Genomic DNA, 14,964 nt, shown 5'->3' with positions numbered 1-14,964 from the left:
CACGGCCTACCCATGCCATCATGCCTTCACTGCTAGTTTTAGCCATGCTAGTGAGATTCAAGCTACTGCAGATATGCCAGCCTGAGCTGCACATGTACCTTCAGTTGTAATGTGGCATACAGTCAAGCACAGATGAAAAAATGGTTAAAATATGTGTTGCTATACAATGTATTTTTGTATAGTAGCCTTCAAACAACATTTTGTAGCACGTATGAAAGAGAGTGAAATTGCTTTAAAGAGTAGGCAGGCATGAGCCTGATTCTGACTTGACTTGCTGCTTTACATTGGTGTAATTTCATTTGTTTCGGTGCATAATTGCTCAATTATACTACTGTGTGTATAAGATCAGGCCCAGGGACTCCAGCCTGAAGCCAAAGGGAGAAAGGACAGGCAGAGAAGAGAAAACAAGAGGGTTCTTTTAAATATCTCTGCCAAGAAGAATAGGGGTGAGACAGGAAGGTGTGATAGGGAAGGTGAACCAAAAGATGCCAGGAACTGGGGAGGGGAAGGTGTGAGGAGGCAAATTACAGCAAAGCAAGGGTGGAAGGCGATGGGAATGGGGGAGCACAGAAACAAGAAGTGATTGATTCTGCACTGTGTGGACATGTATCTTCATTTTCTCCTTAGAAACTGGCCATGCAGCTGTCTCACTGGGCCCAGTGCGCCTCGCCTGCCTTTCTTCTGCATAGGCGTCATTTCATTGGTTCCCAGTCTCGGAAACATTTTAAGCACTGCAATTTCCATCTCCCCACAGATGGAAACAACTTGGGGCCTAAGTTGGGCATCAGAGCCAGCTTTCTCTGCTGGAAGGTCTGGGACAGCAGAGGAGCCATTATCATTATTACAAGAATTCCTGAAGCAGGATTACGGGCCAGATGTTTAAATTAATTTCACAGGCCCTTTTGAGTTGTACTCAGATGCGCTCCCTATAATCTGCAAAGGGCAAGACTCTGATCTCAGTGACATGGTCAGAAATCTGAAATAACCAAGAGTGGACCCTGCCCTAGAGTCTGTAGGTGAAGCTCAGTGAACACAGAGAGAGGCAGAGGTTAGAAATGATAGCTCGAGTGGGAGACGATACGGGCGCTGGTTCTCTGGGTCTGGCTCAGAGAAAGAACTGGGGCCTAAATGGACTTGCATCCATGCTCCACCCTTTGCATCTTTGTGTGCCAAAGAACAATGTCCTGCACTCTCAGTGCTTCCCTGTAACCTTCCTGCTCATTGTGGTTTTGCCCTTCTGACTGCGTGATGGGATGTATCAAGGGGTTAACTAGAGCCTGCACGCTGCACTAGCCACACCTGCTTAAACCCAGAACTTGCAGAAGGGTCAGCAGGGAGGAGTTAACAGGAAGGATTTCAGAGCAGTTGTGGGCTGTGGTAAGTGCCAGACAGGAACCAGGGGGAGGGAGACCCAGGAGAAAAGCTACAAAAGGAGAGTTACCTCCTGTGGCAGACTTTGAAAAGGGGGCCAGATTGCTGAGAGGCAGCCCTGTGGGTCAGCAGGGTACGGAAACATGGAGAACCAGGGAGGGACAAAAAGGCTCAAGATGGGGAGTGGCAGAACCATAGCTGACTACTAAAGGAGGAGTCTGAGACAGAGTCACCGAAACTCCAGGTCACACCACAAGCGGGTGCTCTATAACAATGGCTTGACACTGCCTTCCACATCTCCCTCCTCCTCTGCTCTCCCTTCCTCTGTGCATTCCCTCAGGGCTATGAGTTTGGCCCTCTCCCCTTCTTGCTTTGCAGCTTTATCCTTGGTAACCTCATCCACTCTCATGTCTGTGTCGACTCACAAATCTGCCTGTGTGTCTAACAGTCTCTCTGACACATCAGCTTAGGGTATTGTCAAGTTTTGTCAACAAAACTCATATCAACACCTAAAAATTGACAAAACAAAAGTAGCCAGAGGGTGTTCCCGCTTGCTCCCTCTGTCCACAGGTCGTGTCCACACTGGGGTCGTGTCCATCACCGGCAGAGTGAGCAGTGCACTGTGGGTATGTATCCCACAGTGCTGTGTTGTGGGAAGGCAGGGCGGATCCCTGTGCATCTTGGGATTCCCTCAGAGTCTCCCACAGCCTCTTCAACTGCTGGGAGCAGCATCCTGAGTAGCTTTGTGAGCTGAGGAGTGTCAGAGCAGCACAGCAGCCTGCCCCCTGCCCTCCGCAGCAGTAGCCTGCCTGCGGCTGTGTTCGTAGTGCAGGGCAGAACAGGAGCAGTCCAATGACTTGCTCTTCGTTTGTTCCACAAAGGGAGCAGCTCACGCAGCTGTCAGACACTTCCCGGAGCTTGGAAAGAGGGGGGCGCCTGCCTGCAGAGATCAAAGCCGAGCAGACACAGCAGGGCAGGCACTGTGGGATACTGGCAGAAGCCAGTGCTGTCCACAAAACAAACAAGAGTCCACACTGGCTCTTTGTTGACAATAAGAGGAGGGGGAAAGAAAAAAATCTCTTGTAGGGGCGGAAGATTTTTGTTGCTGAAACTGGGCATTTTTCCTGACTGAAGTCCCATTGCAATATGTATGCTCTCATTGTTTTGTTGCCAAAAGGCAGGTTTTGAATTCCTCATTCTCTCTAAAGCCTTCTCCACACCCACTTTTCTCTACTGCTGACTTGTGTGCCAGCTCCCCCCACTGATATACTAAAATAATGAGCATAATAAGTTAATTTAATTACTCCTAAAGATTCATTTTTTTTTCATCATAACCCCAACCCCAATACATGGTGCTGGTAGTGAGAAAATGTTATCGAAAGAGATGTATAAAGTACTTCCTTCCTCTGGTCTCTCAGTCTCTCTCTCCAGGCAGGGACTTCATATTAGTGTTTGGTACACAGCAGGTGCTTAACAGACAATAAACATTGTAACACTAACATCCCTCCTTTTGGTTCTGTCCCTTAATGTTCCCTCTGAGCATGGTAAGGTAGTTGGGTGTTTTCTCTGTAACACATACCATGCTGTGATTGTATCTTCTTTGAAGATTTACCCGTAAACTTTCCTTTTCGTTACATAAATATCACAAGCACATCCCTCAGGAGTGTTGTTCACTGCAGTACTTTGTCTAAACATTTTCCCACCATGATAGTGGAGCAAATCCAAGTTGAGATCACCACTGTCATGAGAACAAACAAATGACCTTAGAGCTAGCTAAACTTGACACTGTTGGTCAGTGAACAATCGGGATGTAACAGGACGAACCTCGCGGGACTCAGGACACAGTACTATTGCACCTTTCCTAATGACATACTAAATAATATTAGAGCTCCCTCATTGTTATATGCAGAATTGCTTGGACAATCCCTGTTTTAAATCTCATTGAAGCAAAATTCCAGAAACAATTCCAGTCTGCTCAAAGAAACCCATCCTTGATTCTTACCGGCAGTTTGTGCATATGCGCATGTGCACACATACACAGATTTACCCAGCATTGTTGGGGTCCTTCAGGGCAGGGGCCTGGCTGTGTGGGGGGTTTAGAGAAAGGCACTGGGTGTAGGGGATGGCTCAGGACAAGGAGTGGAGATGGGGGTGGGGGTGGGGGTGGGGGTGGGGGAGCTCCCTGGGTTCGGCCGGAGTGTTGGGGGCTCCATTGCCCAGCCAGCATCTACTCTCAAGGATGGCCAGTGAGGACTGTGCTTCCTAGCCAGAGCCTGCTCCTTGGGGCTGGCTGATGCAGCAGGACTGTACTGCCTGATAGAGAGGTTAATTGACTAGTTGGTTAACCTCATGATTTCTTATCGGTTAGTCGACTGTTCTATAGTCCCTGGGCAGCCCCTGTCTGGGGGGAAGGGGCCTGAGCTCCTGGGCTGGCACAAGCCAGAACTGAGCCAGGCTGCCTGCCCACCCACCTGGCTCCTAATATACTTTGAATGCAGAGCTGCAGCCGGGGTAGGTCCAGGATCCAGTGCAAGCCAGGACTGAGCTGGGCTGCTGGCCGGCCCGAGAAAAAATTTACTGGCAAGAGGGGGGAGGGATAGCTCAGTGGTTTAAGCATTGGCCTGCTAAACCCCAGGTTGTGAGTTCAATCCTTGCAGAAGCCATTTAGGGATTTGGGGCAAAAATTCATCAGGGATGTATTTGGTCCTGCTGTGAAGGCAGCAGACTGGACTCAATGACCTTTCAAGGTCCCTTCCAGCTCTAGGAGGTAGGCAATCTCCATAATTAAATTTAATGGGGGGGGGAATGCACAGTCTATAGCATTAACCTATAAACATTTGCTTATTGGTTAATCGACTACACTATTAGGGTATCTCTACACGACAAATTTAATTGGAACTAACAAATGTTAGTTTGAATTAACTTTGCTAGGCGCTACTCATGCAAACCGCTAGTTCGAACTTAATTCGAACTAGCGGAGCACTTAATTCGAACTAGGTAAACCTCATTCTACGAGGACTAACGCCTAGTTCGAATTAAGGGCTGTGTAGCCACTTAATTCAAACTAGTGGGAGGCTAGCCCTTCCCAGCTTTCCCTGGTGGCCACTCTGGGCACCACCAGAGAAACTCTTCTGCCCCCCTCCTGGCCCTGGAGCCCTTAAAGGGGCACAGGCTGGCTACGGTGCCCGTGCCAGGTGCAAGCCTGCCAGCACCCAGCCAGCAGACCCTGCACCTGGCATGTCTCGAGCCAGCCACCCGCTGCCACTCAGCCCTCCGCCTCTTCCCGGGACCAAGCTGGCAGCTCTCAGGAGCCTGCCCAGGTCCGCAAGAGGCGGGCGCCCGCCTGGTCTAGTGCAGACATTGTGGACCTCATCCACGACCTCCGCACTAGGCACAGGAAAGTGGCCGTCTAGGGCAGGAGAGCTGCCAGCCTGGCCACCCAGGAGCAGGTTTGCATGAAAATCAAGGTGGTCCACTGAGACCCCCGACCCTGAGCCCTGAGCTTAGAATGGCCGTACTGGGTCAGACCAAAGGTCCATCTAGCCCAGTAGCCTGTCTGTCAACAGCAGCCAACAGTAGGTACCCTGGAGGGGATGGACCGAAGACAATGACCAAGCCATTTGTCTCGTGCCATCCCTCTCCAGCCTTCCACAAACCTTGGGCAGGGACACCACTCCTACCCCCTGGCTAATACCACTCCATGGACCCAACCTCCATGACTTGATCTCACTTCCCTTTAAACTCTGTTCTAGTTCTAGCCTTCACAGCCTCCTGCAGCAAGGAGTTCCACAGGTTGACTATTTGCTTTGTGAAGAAGAACTTTCTGTTATTAGTTTGAAGCCTGCTACCCATTAATTTCATTTGGTGTCCTCTAGTCCTTCTATTATGGGAACTAATGAAGAACTTTTCTTATGCACCCTCTCCACACCACTCGTGCTTTTATAGACCTCTATCATATCCCCCCTCAGTCTCCTCTTTTCTAAGCTGAAAAGTCCCAGTCTCTTTAGCCTCTCTTCATATGGGACCTGTTCCAAACCCCTGATCATTTTAGTTGCGCTCCCCTCTCCCACCCTCTCTCTTCCCCTCTCCCACCTCCTTTTCCCAGTCTCCCCAGAGGTTAATCCCCCCAACCCCGAGTTTTGTTAAATAAAGAGAGTTTCTATTTTTGAACACACGTGACCTTTATTTTGTACATCAGGAAGGGGGGCTAGGGAAGGATAAGTGGAAGGAGGTTAGGGAGGAATGGGGTACGCGCCCCCGATGGGGAGGACTGGGCTGGCTCTGCAGGCTCCTCGGGGTGGAAGCTCTCTTGCAGCCTCCCAATTAACCCCTCCCCCCCCCCCGGATGGCAGCCTGCGGCAAGTGCAGCCGGGCTGATGGCCGAGTGCTGTGATGTGCTGAGTGTGGGCATTCAGGGCACTCCAAACCAGGACTGCTTTGCTGTCCCTCATTGAGTTAGACAAGCAAGCGGGGAACTCCTGAGAACTGTCTGTCCGGGGTGGGGGTCGGGTCCCTTTAAGCACAGCCCTCGGCTAGCCTGAGACAGCAGCTCCACACTCTCAGTCCTAACCTGATGCCCTGCCGGCATTGCTTCCGGCCAGCCTTAACCTCGGTTCAGGGTCCACTCAATGTGGACATGCTAGTTCGAATAAGCAAAATGCTAATTTGAACTAGTTTTTAGGTCTAGATGCACTAGTTCCAATTAGCTTAGTTCAAATTAACTAATTCAAATTAAGTTAGTTCGAATTAGTGCTGTAGTGTGGACATACCCTTACATTCTTACTGCCTGACTGGCGGCTGCTCCCCAGGGCTGGCATGCTTTGCTGCCTCCTGTGGTCATTCTGGGATGTAACTATCTTTGCTATCAGAGTCCTCCCTTTCTGTTTGATGAAAAACAGTTAAATTCTAGGCACATCCCATTTTCCTGGCACAACCGAACACTGACCTGGCTTTAAAATAAGCTAAATCTGCATGCCAGATTTGGTGGTTCTAGCTCTTACTGTTTAGAAGCAGTTCTTGAACAAACAGACTCACAGACAGACACGCAAACACTCTCTCTCTCTCTCTCTCTCTCTCTCTCTCTCTCAGAAACCCAGTGTTTGTAAAATGCCTATTCAACCATTGCTTTATCTTAGCATCTCTTTGAAGGAAATCTGTTGTCTTTGGGAAAATCACAGGGTAGTCAAGAAATGGCATAAATCCTGCACCCAGTACAGGCAATGCTTAAAAATGAGTAATTGCGCAAGCAGCCATGTCTGCGATTTTTCTAGCTCATGCGTGCCTCTGGGTGCTGCCCTGATTGCCCTTTCACGAGGGGAATTCTGGTAAGGCAGAGCAGCACACCTAGAACAAATTACCACCAAGTATTCCATTACTGGAGTCCTATCAAGGCAGGCTCTCCAGAATGTGTGTCCTCCCCTGTCCCCGTACCTTAATGGGTGCTGTGGGTCCTTATATGCAATCACACTACTCAGCATTCAATGGATGTCACATGAACCCAGAAACAGCACCTCCGTCAGACCATTCCTGATGCCAGATTTCTGTTTCAGAAGCTGCCTTTGCCTCATGGGATACTGCCAGAAAGGATTGTTTTTCCACACAGAATGATGTCAGTTTAGAAGGGACCACCTCTGGAATAACTAATTGCCAAGCCCCAGGGAGTCAGTGCTCACGCAATGTCCTACGCACATGAAGTATCACTCATAGAATCTGTGGAGTGTTATACTCAAGGTGGCAGTCTGGGAAGCAGAGATGCAGCACTGTTGAGGAGGAAGATACTTTTGCACCAAATCCTGTAAGTCATCTTAAGTAGAAGTAATAACATGAAAGTCGCAGCTTTTGAGAACTGTCCCTTAAGTGAAAATGGGTAGCCAGATGCCAAGCACAAAAGGTACTCTCTACATGAGAGTAAACTGCAATCCTTTGGAGTAGGGGAAAATCTGAAAAAAGTTATAACTAAAAATAGACACTATACAAATTTCAGAAGAACATTCTTCAACTCTAATCCCTTTAGGCATTGGATGTGCAGGCAAGTCATTCTCTCGCAGGGAGGTGGCAGCCACTTGAATGTTCATTGTCACTTATAATTGGATATGTAGTAGTGACTATATTCCCTAAAACATCCATAGGGAATACGCAAGTAGGATTAGAAAACTGGCAGCCGTTAGCATGTTTCTGTGAGTGAGCACAGGACAGCACTACAGAAATGGCCACACCAAATGTATGTTAAATCACACAAATGCACACTAGTTTTGAAGCTTGTTAGGACAAGTAAATAGAAAATTTGAGTACTTGTTAGTTCCTTCTGCTCGGTAAGAACTACTGGACAGGACTGCTGTCCATGTGCATTTTCTTGTTCTATGTTGAATCAGTTTTCATTAGTGTGAAGAATAAACAATCCTTTACCAATGAAAATGACAGCTTTCCAGATAGTTAAGGAAAATAGTCAGGGAAAAGGCTGGTCTCCAAAATCTCACTTCTTTGATTTGGTTTCCCTTCAGGCTCTTTGACCTTTTGGAAGTCTTTTGTTAGTTTGTTTTAATCTTTGTTGCAGATTGCAGCTGTAGAGGAAAGAACTAAACCATCCCCTGAGAGCATTTGTGTGCCCTTGCCCTATATAAAATCTGAGCTGAAGTACGGGGTGCTGAGGAGGGCATGTCTGCATGACAGGATGGTTAATTAAGCAATACACATGTCATCGTGGAGCCCAAAAGCAGGACCGGATAATAACTTGTGAATAATGTGAGTATTCTCTAGGAACAAATAAGTAAACTGGGGTCTTTATCGTCTAAAGTTGGTGCAGAGCAGAGAGCAGATCCTGGCTTCAGAGTGGAATCTTTGGGGAAAAATTTCAGAGATTGTCTTTAACTTTTCCTCAGTCGAGGGACCTTAAGCCCTTCTGCTTCCACAAAGAAGCACAGATATACAGACACAGGTGGATGGCTAGACATTATCCAGGACGGAAAAGGCTCGAAATCCTCTATCACAAACAGCAAAAATGTAAAGGATTTATTCAAGTTACCAAGAGAGTCATTCCCCTGCTCCCCATGGGAAAGAGACTGTCTATAGCTGCAAGTTACAAAAGCTGGACTGAAAATGCCAACTGTCCTTAGCCAGAAGGGAACTGAATGTGGCAGTTCAGGAAGAGACGTGCAGTGTGTCATCCACATTCACAAAAGACGTTGGCAGAGGATAGTGTTGTCATGGAATCGTTTGAGGTTTTGTCTGATAAAAGAGAAAAATTTATTGCTAATAAAATAGAAAATCTGCATTGTTCTATGTTAAAAGGACATGATATTGTTGAACGTTTTCCGCTGTATGTTTGTGGGGGAAGTAGGCGGTGCTGGACCATACCCAATAGTTATCAAACTAACGATAAGGAGATTTCATGTTTTAGTGTGACAAAATATTTGTCTCTTCCCCGTGTTAAGTGGCTATCTCATTTTAGGAGGCTCTCCTTATGACAGGAGTGGCGGTGACCAGTGCCCCAGGCCTTTTAAATTGCCCTTGGAGCCCCCTTCAGGGCAGCTCTGAGGGCTTCAGTGTGGGAGGCAGCACAGAGTGCTCCATGTGGTGCAGAAAGCTGACTGTCCTCAGCCCTGTCCCGTCCGCCCGAGGCCCTGGGAGCACAGAGCTAGCTCTCCAAAGAGGCTGAGGACTGAGCCCAGAGACACAGCCAAAGACCCCAACACGGGCACTGTGCCCGGCCCTGGCCTGGTGAACCTTTGTTGGCCTAGAAGATGTTCTGTCATGTGATTAGAGTGCATGTGACTCAGCTACTGAGAGATTTGCCTGGTGAGGGCAAGTGGGGCAGCAGCGAAAGAAAGTATTCAGGTTTTCACTCAGCCAGCTGGAAGCGCTCGTGAGAGGTCAGTGTCCCTGTCACATGCTCCCGTACTATTTAAAATAACGATTTAGGCTTAGCCTGCATCAAAAGCTATTTCCTACTCCTATGGTACTAGAACACGTAGCCTGTTATGCCATGTCTGGAGTTGTTAGGACTTCAAAGTATAAATGTCAAAATAACCAGGCTGTCACATCGCAGCAAGTGCCTACAACAGATACTTGTAAGGAAGCCCTCATAATTGGATTTAATCTCAAATTATATTCTAGTCAGTTAACAAAAAATGACCTTTAATGCCCATTCAAACAAAATCCATCTTGGGAAGTATTTCGTTCGTGGCTGATGTGTTCATACACACTTTTGATAAAATGTAAAACATATGGGTCCACCAGAAACACATGAATCCACTTGCAGACTGTGCAAGATTTTATTTTGCCACTTTTTAAGGCACAAAGGAATTAATTAAATGCGAAAGAGACCCACTGAAATCCCAGAAAAACTCCTCAGAGATGGAGCTAAGAATGTGCAGTAAAAGAGCTCCTTTTGGTGAACTCTTTGTTGAGTATAGTTATGTTTTAAAATAATGGATTTTTCTGCTCTCCATGTGCTAAGCTAGAGGAGAAACATTGTAACATTACGTTTGGTTCACAGCGTATAACGTGATCCATTGGTGGACATGGAAGTCAGCAGGTTTAAGCACAGAAATAGGAATTTGAAAATCTGAATTTTGTTCCTGGTTCTGCTATGACATGCCATGTGACCACTGGGATTTCGCTATACCTTTCCATGCCTAAATTTCTTCATCTTAATGATGAGGACAATAAATATGAATGCTTCCAAAATGACTTGAGATCTCTGGGGTGCGTCTGCACTGCACCCGGAGCTCAAAATGAGCTACGCAAGTTGAGCTACACAAAGGCTGTGTCTAGACTGCATCCCTTTTCCGTAAAAGGGATGCAAATTAGACATATCGCAATTGCAAATGAAGCGGGGATTTAAATCTCCCCCACTTCGTTAGCATAAAAATGGCTGCTGCTTTTTTCCGGCTCGGAGCTTTGCTGGAAAAAAGCGCCAGTCTAGACGTGGATCTTTCGGAAAATAAAGCCTTTTCCGAAAGATCCCTTTTCTCTCATTTTAAGAGGGATAGGGATCTTTCGGAAAAGTCTTTACTGGGATAAGGGATCTTTTGGAAAAGGCTTTATTTTCTGAAAGATCCCCGTCTAGACTTGCATTTTTTTCCGGCAAAGCTCCGAGACAGAAAAAAGTGGCAGCCATTTTTATGCTAATGAAGCGGGGGAGATTTAAATCCCCGCTTCATTTGCAATATGTCTAATTTGCATCCCTTTTACGGAAAAGGGATGCAGTCTAGACACAGCCAAATTGCGTAGCTTATTTTGAGTCCATTTCAAAATAGCTTATTTCATAATTTGGTGCTGTCTACACAGCACCTATTTCAAAATAAATCGCTATTCCAAAACATCCCTTACTCCTCGTGGAATGAGGTTTACAGGGATGTCAGAATAGCGAGACCATTACCTTTTAAGATAACGGGCGTGGTAAAAAGATGGAGAATAGCTATTCTGGGATACCTGTGGTGCCTTGAAATGGTGCTGCATAAATAATATAACTAAATACAACATTTTAGAGAGCACTGTGAGTTAACCTGGAAATTAGAGTAGCAATGCTATTAAGCAACATGTACGTGTATGTTTAAGCAGTGAAATGTGTAGGAAATGTTTCTATTATTCCCAGTATATGGACTAGTACAAAGGCCGCGTGTGCAGAGCGCTAGAAAAGGGCGAAGTGCAGCAGAAGCGATGCAGAGTTTTGGTTCGGCCGCCTTCTTGGAAACAGGCTGTAAAACGATTCTTGCTTTTCCATTAAAGAGCGCGGAACTATTCGCTGAATAGCCTGGAGCGACTCCCAGCTCTGCCCCCGCCCCCGCGAGAGCCGGCGCGTTACGAGCCGGGCCCTGCTCCAGCGCTGCGCGGAGCGGGCCCCGGATCGGGCTCCTCCTCGCCGCCTGCCGCCCATGCGCGGCGCTGCACGTGACGTCACGGCCCGGCGTTTTGAAACCCGCGGGAGGCACGTGGCGGGCTCCGGGGCTGAGCGCGGACCGGCCCCGCAGCGCAGGTAGGAAGCGGCTCGTGCGGCGGGGAGACACGTGCAGAGCGCGGGGGGGCAGAGGCTGGGAGGGGGGATTCTGGGGCGAGGAGGAGGGGGGAGCTGGCCACTGGAAGCAGCACTGGACGGGGGAATCGGGGCAGGCTGGGGAGATTGGGGGGCCGGTGGAAGCAGGGCTGCCGGGGGGCAGGGAGCTGGGCGGGGAAGATGTGGGCGGGGTGGGAGAAGTGGCTGCTGGAAGGAGGGCTGGACCCAGGCAGTGGGGCTGGCCAAGGGAGATTGGGAGAACTGGCTGCCCGGGAGGGGGTTGGGGGAAGTGGGGCTGGCCAGAGGCGCAGCAAGGGGAGCATGGGGGAGGAATGAAGCAGCCTGCAGGGAGTGGGACTGACCTGACCCCATTCCCCCCCCCCCCCCACACACACACACCCACAAAGCACAAGTTAGTCGGCATAGGGATTCTACTGTTCTCCCCCCCACACCCCTCCAGTAGTTGCAAACTTTCTGGCTGGTAGACACACTCATGCAGCCTGAGCACATTTACCAGCCAGGCAGTTCGCAACTACAAACTGATACATCTAGTAATAATACAACTTACCTATTGAGAAAATACCAGACATGTTATGTGTCTGGTATTTTCTCAATTTCTTTTTCATGTGTTTATATTTTTGGGCTGCAAAAGGCAGAACTGAAAAAAAAGGGTTCAAATTAAAGTAAAAAGTTTGGGAAACCCTGGTCTAACCAGCTTTCTGTCTGTCTTACAGCCCATTTATCCAATCCATATTCCTTAACTTGCTGGCAAGAATATTGTGGGTGACAATATCAAAAGCTTTGCTAATGCTGGCACTGGGAGATTTGGGAGGTCCAGAAACAACTTATTTGAATATTCATCATTGATTAATGAATATGCAAATAAACATTACTGAGCCTCCAAAAGTTCATGAATGGATTTACTGATCCCCATGTCAAAAAGCTTGAGAACCCCTGGTCTAGCACTTTGTCCAGTTTTCACTGATTGCAATATGCCAGGGTCTCTACTGTAAGAGATGAGAGTATTTTCTTTCCTTCCTCTCCAACATCCCTCCCTCCCAAAATACAAACAGCACATGTAACACAAAATGAATTACTTAGATACAAAAAATGGGCCTCTTTTTTTGGTGTTCTTTCATGTCTAAGTTTCAGGGATCTGTGTCCTTTCTCACATTGTCTCTGGTACCATACTAAAGAATTTCTCCCGTTACTTTCCCTTTAGAATAATCACTTTCTTCCTGAGGTGTCATTTCTTCAGCACAGTGCCTCATAATAACCCCAGCACATGGTGAATGCCCCAAAATATTATTGTTGCAGATCATTAAAACAAATGAAAGGCAGAACAATACATACACCAGAACTGAGCCGCAGTTTACCATGTATGGTACCACTAAGGTGTGCATAACTCTGGTTTTTGGTCTCAGACACAAGAATTGGCTGTTCAGAACAAAATGTATTCCATGTGTTTGGCCGCGCACATGTGTTTCTTGTCAGCCAAACTGCTCTTCTTGGGTTTTGAAGAGTTTCTTTTTGAAACTTTTAGAGCTAGGCATGGAAACACTGTTTAGCTCAGTGTGTAGAAATGAGGCTCGTCTGCAGCTTGAGTGAGTCCCAGAAGTCACTCCAAACTGCTGGGCATGGTTTAGATAATTAATTGGTTTGAATAGTCCACATTCACATCACAGAGGCTATGTCTACACAGCAGCATTATTTTGGAACAGCGTAGTCCGTGTCTATACTACAAGCAGTTATTTTGACATTATGGAGGACTTCTTACTCCGACTTCTGTAATCCTCGTTGTATGAGGAGTGAGGGAAGTTGGAGGAAGAGTGCTCTCTTGCACTTCCTGTGTAGGCAGCGTCAAAAGCTGAAATACGCTATTTTGACTTAACCTACGCAATTGACATAGCTCCAGTTGCATAGCTTATTTCGGCTTTAGCCTGCTATGTAGATGTACCCCTATTGTTTAGCTGAGACAAAGGAAAACAATGTACCATGTGCTTCCGGCCTCTCAGGGCTAACCTGGTGCCTCTCCCCGGCATTCTGAGAGCCAAAGACTTGTTTCCATGAAAGAAGAGCACATTAGTGAGATGCCATAGTCTGTAAAGACCACTATGGCGCTCAGTATATCCATGTAACCTATGTTCAGAGCCTTGGGCTGGGCAGGCAACAAAGCAAGAAAACCAAGAGAGGATGAATTTATTGGGATTATTTTTGGTTTGGAGTTTATGGAGAACTTCCACTTATGTCTAGGGCTTGCCACCTGTACAGGCGTTACGGGGTAGAAGGACATGAGACCAAGACAACTTTGTACCTTTTAAATTGGAATCAAAGTTCAGTTCCATTTTGTCAAACATACAAATGTTTTATGTCTCTAGAAACTGATGTTCAGGTAGAGAATAAATAAGCAGTTTGTAGGTCTCCCCTCTGATCTTTCTAAAAATAGCCCTGCCATGAGTGCTGAGAACTGGACTCCCCGATCTCATGAGGTGTCTTGCAGTCCTCTGATTCTACCCACCCGTATACCATCTGCCCAAGTTCCTAACCATATCACACTCTTGGCTTTTTAAGAGGAATACCAAAAATTGGCCTACTAGTCAAGGTCAAAAACTAAGAATGTTTAAATTTAGATTAATCAGCTAATCAAATAGTCAGTGCAATTTGCCTTCACTATTGGAATAGTTGATAAGGGCACTTCTGCCTTTGAAATGTAGCAAAAGCCTTGCCAGCTCTTGCTATATTTCAAAGGTGGAAATGCCACAGGGAGCACGGGGCCAGTGGGGACTCAAGCCCTGCCCTACTTCTGAAATATACAAGAGCGGGAGCATTTGTACCTTTGAAAAGCAGGGCGCGTGGGCCAGCAGGGGACGGCTTGAGTCCCCCACTGGTTCCATGCTCCCCCTGGCGCTTTGCTTTTGAAATGTATAAGAGCCTACTCCAGGGCTTTGTACATTTCAAAAGCAGGAAGCACGGGGTCCAATGGGGATTGCTTGAGTCCCCCGCTCACCCCCTGCTCCTGTGGCGCTTCTGCTCTTGCTACATTTCAAAGGCAGAAGCGCCGCCAGTTCCCCGCTATGCCCTTCCCTCCCCCCCGCACATGAAGATGGTGCTGGCAGGGGACTGGCTTTTAAGCCGGTTCCCCTGAGCTCCGGCTTCTGCTTCCCCTCCCCTTGCTGCCTCTCTCTGATACGCTTATCAAATAGGGAGGTAAGCAACTAGTCAGCTATCTCAAACTGGTTTAAAAAGTAGTTTCAGTGCTAGCCCTGCCCCTGAGTTTTGTAACTTCACAATTGCATTTCTCTACTTCCAAGTCTTTGTCTTCTCCCTTGCTGTATGAAAGACCCACACAGTGGAGAAACTACCGAAAAGGGGAAACAGTGAAAGTTCCCCTAAGCAAAGTGCTGTCAAATAGCAGGAAGAAAACAAATGAGAGAACTTTTTCCTTTTGTTGTTGTTGTTGTTGCCTCTAATCATTTTAGACAATGTTTGTATGTTGAGAGCAATGCAATGTTTACATTAGTGGTGTGGCCTTTAAGAGAGCAACGCTAGGGATCAAGTCAGATGGTTGTGTTTATTGCAGGTGGGTTTCCTGCTGCAAT

At 47.4% G+C, this 14,964-nt stretch overlaps 1 long non-coding RNA gene across 2 annotated transcripts in view; it reads left to right on the top strand.

The window, feature by feature from the left end:
- The window catches only part of LOC112545097 (uncharacterized), a 93,880-nt gene that overhangs the window by 799 nt on the left and 78,117 nt on the right, over nucleotides 1–14,964 (top strand). For both annotated transcript variants that reach the window (XR_012897925.2, XR_016347991.1), the window contains exons 2-4: nucleotides 6,921–7,165; nucleotides 7,925–8,112; nucleotides 11,101–11,347. This is a non-coding gene — a long non-coding RNA (uncharacterized LOC112545097). The remainder of the gene's footprint in view (nucleotides 1–6,920; nucleotides 7,166–7,924; nucleotides 8,113–11,100; nucleotides 11,348–14,964) is intronic.

The sequence above is a fragment of the Pelodiscus sinensis genome, chromosome 27 (genome assembly GCF_052426305.1).
Source record: "Pelodiscus sinensis isolate ZL-2025 chromosome 27, ASM5242630v1, whole genome shotgun sequence".
Classification (NCBI taxonomy): domain Eukaryota; kingdom Metazoa; phylum Chordata; order Testudines; family Trionychidae; genus Pelodiscus; species Pelodiscus sinensis.
The sequence above is the reverse complement of the archived record's forward strand: the minus strand, read 5'-3'. Positions and strand labels throughout refer to the sequence as shown.